The sequence below is a fragment of the Colobus angolensis genome, unplaced genomic scaffold (assembly GCF_000951035.1).
Source record: "Colobus angolensis palliatus isolate OR3802 unplaced genomic scaffold, Cang.pa_1.0 Scaffold109, whole genome shotgun sequence".
In the NCBI taxonomy this organism is placed as follows: Eukaryota; Metazoa; Chordata; class Mammalia; order Primates; family Cercopithecidae; genus Colobus; species Colobus angolensis.
Window position 1 is genome coordinate 6,073,084 of NW_012111919.1, and position 8,301 is coordinate 6,081,384.

The window sequence follows — 8,301 nt, forward strand, 5'->3', positions numbered from 1 at the left end:
GGGAAGTGGCGCGGGCGGCGGAGCCCGGGCCAGGCTCCTGCCCAGTCCAGGTGAGCAGCGACCCCGAGCCCCTGCGGCTTGACTCGCGAGCTAGCTGAAGGCACAGCTCCCGCTTCTCTCGCAGGGCGTTCCGAAACTTGGAGTTATGCGCTACACAATGTTTCTATTTTCAAAGGCGAACGCTGCACCATCGCGGTCCAGTGATACAAAGTATGCCTATTAGTGACTTCAACCGTCTCCCACAACTCACTTTCTCTGATGTTTTGAAGGCCTGGTGTTCGTTTATTTCACATTTCCTTATTTTCTTCTTTGTGCCTTTTTTTTCCCTTTTCGCCGCCAGTAATAAAAGAGTTTATTACTTGTCAGCAATGATGAATGTTCGTGTGGAGTCCAGCGTTGGTTCCCATGTACGTAATTTGAGATAAGTAAAGATAGGAAACTGCGGATTTGTTTTGATGCGAATGCAGAAAAGAATGCGGTAGTGTGAAGTCTGCCCGGTTGTAGTTTGTTTTTAGGGGGCAAACTCTTCAAAAATTCATACTGTGTCTTCTGTCTAAATATGCTGAAAGTCGGATTTATTTAAAAGGCAGTTAAATTCAGTGAATTCAGAGTATCTTTGTATAATACTAACATTAGTGCTAGGCACTGGCGGAGTCCAAAAATGTGTAAAAAATGTGTGCGGAAAGAGGGAGTGGTTAAGCACACTAATGATATGAGGCTGACTGCAGCCCGGTATTAAAGGAAGCTCACACTTACTGAGCAGTTGTTTTCAGCTGGGCACTGTGGAGGGTGCTTTACTTGTATTTTAATTTAATAATGTATAATAATAATTAGCATAGACTTGATTTAATATTTTTTCATTCAAAAAAATTTAGTACCTACTGTGTACTGAGTGCTAAGGATTTGATAGTGACAATTACACACTCTGCCTTTAGACTATACAGTGTCATTGGGCAAAACAGATATTAAGAAAATAATCAGGGCCCCTGAGCGATGGCTCACGCCTGTAATCCCAGCACTTTGAAAGGCTGAGGTGGGTGGATCACCTGAGGTTAGGAGTTCTAGAGCAGCCTGGCCAACATGGTAAAACCCCATCTCTCTCTACTAAAAATACAAAAATTAGCTGGGTGTGGTGGGGGACACCTGTAATCCCAGCTACTCAGAAAAAACTAAGGCAGGAGAATCGCTTGAACCCGAGAGGCAGAGGTCGCAATGAGCCTAGATGGTGCCACTGCACTCCAGCCTGGGTGACAGAGTGGGACTCCATCTCAAAAAATAAAATAAAATAAAATAAATAGTCACGCAAATAAATGCCAATAAGCCAAGACAGAGGCTAAAACAAAGAATGTAAGTTGTTTGTGAGAGAAGGTAACAGGGGGACTTAATCCCAGCTGGGAAGGTTTTCCTAGGAAAGTAATCTTTGAGCTCAGATATTAGGGATAAATAGGAATTAGGGGAAGATGACTCCCAAAGGAGAGAAGAAAGGCAAAGGAAATAGATGGCATGGAGGCTAGGGAAGATGGTCATTTCAGGAACTTCAGCAGTTGGTGTGTGGGAAGCAAAAGGGCGCTGTGATAAAGTAGGTTAGGGCCAGAAATGATGCAGGGCTTTTTTTTTCGATACAGAATCTCACTCTGTCGCCCAGGCTGGAGTGCAGTGGCACGATCTCTGCTCACTGCAACCTCTCCTGGGTTCAAGCGATTCTCCTGCCTCAGCCTCCCAAGTAGCTGGAACTATAGCGCGCCACCATGCCTGGCTAATTTTTGTATTTTTAGTAGAGATGGGGTTTCACCATGTTTGCCAGACTGGTCTCGAAATCCTGACCTCTGGTGATCCACCCTCCTCGGCCTCCCTGAGTGCTAGGGTTACAGACGTGAGCCACCACGCCCAGCTGATACAGGGCCTTTTAAGCAATGTTAAGGATTTGGGACTAGCTTTTTCTGTTTCTTTTTCTTTTTTTTTAGCTTTTATAGAAAAATTTTCAAACCACTCAAATGTAGGGAGAAAACAGTACAATGAACTTTCCTGTAATATTACCCAAATGACTTAGACGTTATTCTAACAGTAATAGGAAGTCATTTAAAGGTTTAACTCAGAAAAAAAAAATCACAGCAGGATAAGTCCTACAAACAACTTTTTCTTTTCTTTTCTTTTCTTTTTTTTTTTTTGAGACAGAGTCTCGCACTGTCACTCAGGCAGGAGTGCAATGGTGCAGTCTCTGCTCACTGCAACCCTGCCTCCTGGGTTCAGGCGATTCTCCTGCTTCAGCCTCCTGAGTAGCTGGGATTACAGGCATGCATCACCATGCCTGGCTAATTTTTTGTATTTTTGGTAGAGACGGAGTTTCACTCTGTTGGTCAGGCTGGTCTCGAACTCCTGACCTCAAGTGATCCGCCCACCTCGGCCTCCCAAAGTGCTGGGATTACAGGCATGAGCCACAGTACCTGGCCAACTTTTTATTTCAGAGTCGTCCTGACTACTGTGTAGAAACTGGATTGGATGGGGACAAGAATGGAAATGAGGAGACCACCTAGAGTTGATGGTGGTTGGGACTAGAGTTGTGGCAATGAAGGCATTGCAAATTTAAGAGTACCTAACTGATCTCTTCTCATGTTAATAATTTTATATTCACACCTATTGGAGAAATCATGGAAGGTTTTCAAAAGGAGTTGTATTTATTTATTTATATGAGATGGAGTTTTGTTTTTGCCACCCAGATTGGAGTGCAATGACTCAATATTGGCTCATGGCAACTTCTGCCTCCCAGGTTCAAGCAATTCTCCTGCTTCAGCCTCGCAAGTATTTGGGATTACGGGTATGCACCACCACGCCCATCTAATTTTGTATTTTTAGTAGAGAGAGACAGGGTTTCACCATGTTGGTCAGGCTGGTCTCAAACTCCTGACCTCAGGTGACTGCCTGCCTTGGCCTCCCAAAGTGCTGGGATTACAGGCGTAAACCACCACACCCAGCTAAGGGAGATTGTATTTAAAATGGGCTTTGCACTTCCATCCAGACCGGAACCCAAGATGGCTGCACTCTTGCTGAGACATGTTGGGGTCATAATTGCCTCTGAGCCTGCTTTAGCCCTCAGCTCTGTATCAGAAATGCCGTTCCTTTGGGAACCACAGCCAAAGAAGAGATGGAGTGGTTCTGGAATAAGAACGCAGGTTCAAGCCATCCCGTATCTCCCCACGTCACTATCTATAGTTGGTCTCTTCCCACAGCAATGTCCATCTGCCACCATGGCACTGATATTGCTTTGAGTGCGGGCGTCTCTTTTTTTGGCATGTCAACCTTGTTACTCCCTGGGAACTTTGAGTCTTATTTGGAACTCTTTGGTCCCTGTGTCTGGGGCCAGTACTGATCGACACAACTAAGTTTACACTCGTCTTCCCTCTCATGTATCATACCTGGAATGGGATCCAGCACTTGATGTGGGACCTAGGAAAAGGCCTGAAGATTCCCCAGCTATACCAGTCTGGAGTGGTTGTCCTGGTTCTTACTGTGTTATTTGTAGGGCTGGCAGCTGTGTGAAGAGCTGAGGTTTCCAGCATCATCTTCCTACACATTATTATATTCACCCGTCTTTCTGTTTGTCACTCTTGTCTCCAGCCTGGGAAAAATTCTCTTTTATTTGTTTAGATCCTTTTGTGCTTTCAGATCTCCTTGGAACAGTAGAGTACCTTCTATACCATAATAGTGGAAAAGGGTCTAGTTTTCCCCTTGTTTCTAAAGATGGGGTGGCTGCAAATCTCCCCTTTTCTTGCCCACAGCTTGCCTAATCTGGGCCTAGAAGCAGTTATTCTCTCTCCATATTGGGCTTTGATTTGTGCTGAAGGTCAGCTTTTGGCTCCTTCTTCCTGGGATATTGGAAACAATGCCAGCTCTGTGGCTTCTGCCCTGGGGACTGGGGGTGAGGCTTTGGGTGGCACTGCCTGTGAGTTGCTGGCTTAAAGGATAATTCTGTTCATTGGTGAGAGCCAGGCCATTAACACCTACACAATGTTACTGAAAGAAGAGAGGTGGGAGTGGAGCGGAATTAGTCTATCCCAGCTAGAGAGAGATAAAGAGTAAGGCTAGTTAGTTCTTGGAGCAGCTGCTTTGAGGAGAAAATATGTAGCTTTTGACACAAGAGAAAGATCCAGAAAATTATTGAATATATTAAAGATTATTTCTTTTTCTTGTGTTTCCAGAAAAGCCTCTTAATTTTATGCTTTCTCATCCAAGTCATGTACCATTTTTTTCTGAAATTGAATTAAAATACTTATTTAAAAAAACGGGGTGGGGGGCCTTTGTGACATAACATAACATTTCAGTATGGAGCCCTGGAATGAGAATGTCCTGGAATGAGAATGTCTTGGTCAGCCCTGGAGTGACTCAGTAAGTAACCTTGCCAGTCTCTGCCTAAGTGTCACCTTTCCCATAGGATTTTCTCATTTAAATTACTGTTGTCACTACCACTTTGGTCCTTGGAGTATATAACTATCCCATTAAAAATTTCTAGGAAAGGACAAAAATATATTTGTTTCATTACTATAATTACAGCTAAAATAAGCTGAAACTTTCCAAAAGATTTCATTTTCCATCACTTAGTGTGTTGTAAACCAGAGTTCACAAAATATACAAATGAACTGTCTTTTAAGTATTTGGTTCTGATGCTATCATAGTTAGTTGCTCTTGGAGGCTTGGGGGTCTAATCACATTCCATAGAAGATCTAAGTAAAAGGAACCCAACATGGAAATGTGATCCGTTGGTTTCTTTTCCCTCATATTTAATAGCTGGAATGGCCTTATCCTTAAAAAGAAACTTAAGCTTCTGTATAAAGATAGCATGTCTGGTTGTATAATACCTTGATACAAATCCATAATCTAAAAAAAAGTGGCCAGTTTTTTGTTTGTTTTTACATTTTTTCCTCCTCAAATTCCTTTTGACCATTAAATGTATATTTAAAAAAATAAAATTGTAATATGCAATTTTTAATTTTTAATTATCCATTTAATTTTTTTTTTTTTTTTTGAGACAGAGTCTCACTCTGTCACCCAGGCTGGGCTGGAGTGCAGTGACATGATCTCAGCTCACTGCAACCTCTGCCTCCCAGGTTCAAGCAATTTTCGTGCCTCAGCCTCCCAAGTAGCTGGGGATTACAGGTGTGTGTTCCCATGCCCAGCTAGTTTTTGTATTTTTAGTAGACACAGGGTTTTGCCAGGTTGGCCAGCCTGGTCTCAAACTCCTGACCTCAAGTGATTCGCTCCCTGGTCCTCCCAAAGTGCTGGGATTACAGGCATGAGCCACCGTGTCCACCCCCCCATTATTTTTTTTTTTTTTTTTTTTTTTTTTTTTTTTTTTTTTTTTTTTTTTAATACAGAGTTTCACTTTGACACCCAGGCTGGAGTGCAGTGGTGCGATCTCAGCTCACTGCAACCTTCGCTTCTGGGTTCAAGCGATTCTCCTGCCTCAGCCTCCCGAGTAGCTGGGACTACAGGTGCGCGCCATCATGCCTGGCTAATTTTTTTATTTTTTTTTATTTTTTTTTTTAGACATAGTCTCACTCTGTCGCCAGGCTGGAGTGCAGTGGCACGATCTCGGCTCACTGCAACATCCGCCTCCCGGGTTCAAGTGATTCCCCCGCCTCAGCCTCCTGAGTAGCTGGGACTACGGGCGCGCGCCACCACACCTGGCTGATTTTTTTTGTATTTTAGTAGAAACGGGGTTTCACCATGTTGGCCAGGATGGTCTCCATCTCCTGACCTTGTGATCCACCCGCCTTAGCCTCCCAAAGAGCTGAGATTACAGGCATGAGCCACCGCGCCCGGCCAATTTTTGTATTTTTAGTAGAGATAGAGTTTCTCCGTATTGGCCAGGCTGGTCTTGAACTCCTGACCTCAAGTGATCCACCTGCCTCAGCCTCCCAAAGTGCTGGGATTCAGGCGGGAGCCACCGCACCCAGCCCTATTTAGTTTTTAATATGCAGTTTTTGTATTTAGATTCTTATATACTTATTTAAAATTTTTATTTATTGATTTTAAAAAGAAATCAGTCTCCTGAGCCAGAATAGTCTCAAACTCCCAATTTATTGAGGTTTTTTTTTTTTTTTTTTTTTTGGGCAGGGTCTCACTCTTACCCAGGCTGAAATTCAGTGGCACAGGTATAGTTCACTGCAGCCTTAAACTCCTGGACTCAGGCAACTCTCCTGCCTCAGCATCCTGAGTAGCCAGGACTACAGCCGTGTGCCATGATGCCCGGCTAATGTTTTTACTGGTAGTAGAGACAGGGTCTCGCTGTGTTGTAGGCTGATCTTGAACTCCTAGCATCAAGTGATTCCCACCATCTGAACCTCCTCAAGTGCTGAGGTTACAGGCGTGCGCCACTGTGCCTGGCCTAGTAAGCATTTTTAAATACCACATTCTTAGTAGTCCAAATCTATTTTGACTGGATTTTCCTGTTAGTGGACATGTTCTGTAAAACTCAGTTTTCTCTGTCTTCTGACTGATTTCATCACTGTACTTTTTGGGATAATATTTGAGAAGGTGTTTGGTAAACTGTAATATACTATATCAATGTAAGATGATGGTGATAGTTGGAAGTAGACTGAAGAAAAACGAAGGCAGTTCTTTTCATCTGTTCATTCTTGTGCCAACTTTATGCTGATAACTTGGGTATTTGTCAGATGGCTCTTTATTCTCTGCAGTATAGTAGGTGACTTAGGCTCATTCATGTCGTATGACTGCGATACATTTGTGGCCGCTCACTCAATTGATATAAATAAATTTTACCGCTTCATTTGCATATTACTAAATTTATTGTAGAAAGTGCCTGTAGTAATGGTGACTTTGGTGTCTCCATGTTAAAATTAATTTTTACTTCATAATTCTATGCCATGTTTACATTTAGTAATTCAGTATATTTTTTCCTTATAAGTCCATAAAATTGTGCTAATAGAAACTGTGTCTGTCATACTGATACTGACACTTTTATCATTAGTTTTAAATCAATGCCTTGCACACATTGATGGGTGGTTCAATAAGTATATTAAAAATTTTTTTTCAAGGGTTTTTTTTTTTTTTGAGGTGAAATTTTGCTCTTGTTGCCCAGGTTTGAGTGCAATGGCACAGGCTCAGCTCACTGCAACCTCCTCCTCCCAGGCTCAAATGATTCTCCTGCCTCAGCCTCCCAAGTAGCCAAGATTACAGGCACCCACCACCATGCCCAGCTAATTTTTGTATTTTTAGTAGAGACAGGATTTGACCATGTTGGCCAGGCTAGTGTAGAACTCCTGGCCTCTGGTGATCCACCTGCCTCGGCCTCCCGAAGTGCTGGGATTACAAGCATGAGCCACTGTACCAGGCTTTTAAAAAGTTTAATTCATGAAATCAGAAGTAAAATTTCACAATCATGTCAAAATCAGGACTTTTTAGATGAAGTCTGAAGATGTTTCTTTTTTTTTTTTTTTTTTTTTTGAGGCACTGTCTTGCTCTTGTTGCCCAGGCTAGAGTGGTGCAGTGGCACAATCTCAGCTCACTGCAACCTCCACCTCCCGGTTCAAGTGATTCTCCTGCCTCAGCCTCCCCAGTAGCTGGGATTACAGGCGCCTGACACCATGCCTGGCTTGTTTTTGTATTTTTAGTAGAGATGGGCTTTCACCATGTTGGCCAGGCTGGTCTTGAACTCCTGACCTCAGGCGATCCGCCCACCTCGGCCTCCCAAAGTGCTGGGATTACAGGCGTGAGCTTGAAGATGTTTCTTACCAATCTTTATAACAAATTATGATGGGGGATGAGGAAAGAGAAAGGAGCATAACACTATTGTATTCTTAGTATCTTCTTTAGTCCTCAGAACAACCTGAGGGGGATAATTATGTCCATGCTATAAGTTAGGCAGCTGGGACTCAGAGAAGCTAAATGATGTATGTAAGGTTACCTAGCTCAAAAGTGATGTAGCCATTATTCCAGTAAAACTCAGTTTGAATTCAAGGTCTATTCTATCTTCATTCTCTTTTGCTGTCATAAAACAAGTAAAAGCAATTTGTCAGTAGCTTGTAACTGTAAAATGATGGAAAAAAGTATTCGTAATTTCCTAGACAACAGTAACCTATTATTAGAAACTTCGTGAAATCCTTTAAGGAAGACTACTCTTGTAGCTTTTTTTTTTTTCAGACAGAATCTCTCTCTGTCACCCAGGCTGGAGCACATTGGCGCTATCTCCCCTCCTGCAACCTCTGCCTCCCAGGTTCAAGTGATTCTCCTGCCTCAGCCTCCTGAGTAGCTGGGACTACAGGTGTGCGCCACCACGCCTGGCTA

The 8,301-nt window shown here is 43.0% G+C and overlaps 1 pseudogene; it reads left to right on the plus strand.

Moving 5' to 3' along the window:
* The first annotated feature begins 3,029 nt into the window (after positions 1-3,029).
* Positions 3,030-3,537, plus strand: LOC105517984 (annotated as a pseudogene).
* The last annotated feature ends 4,764 nt before the right edge of the window (positions 3,538-8,301 follow it).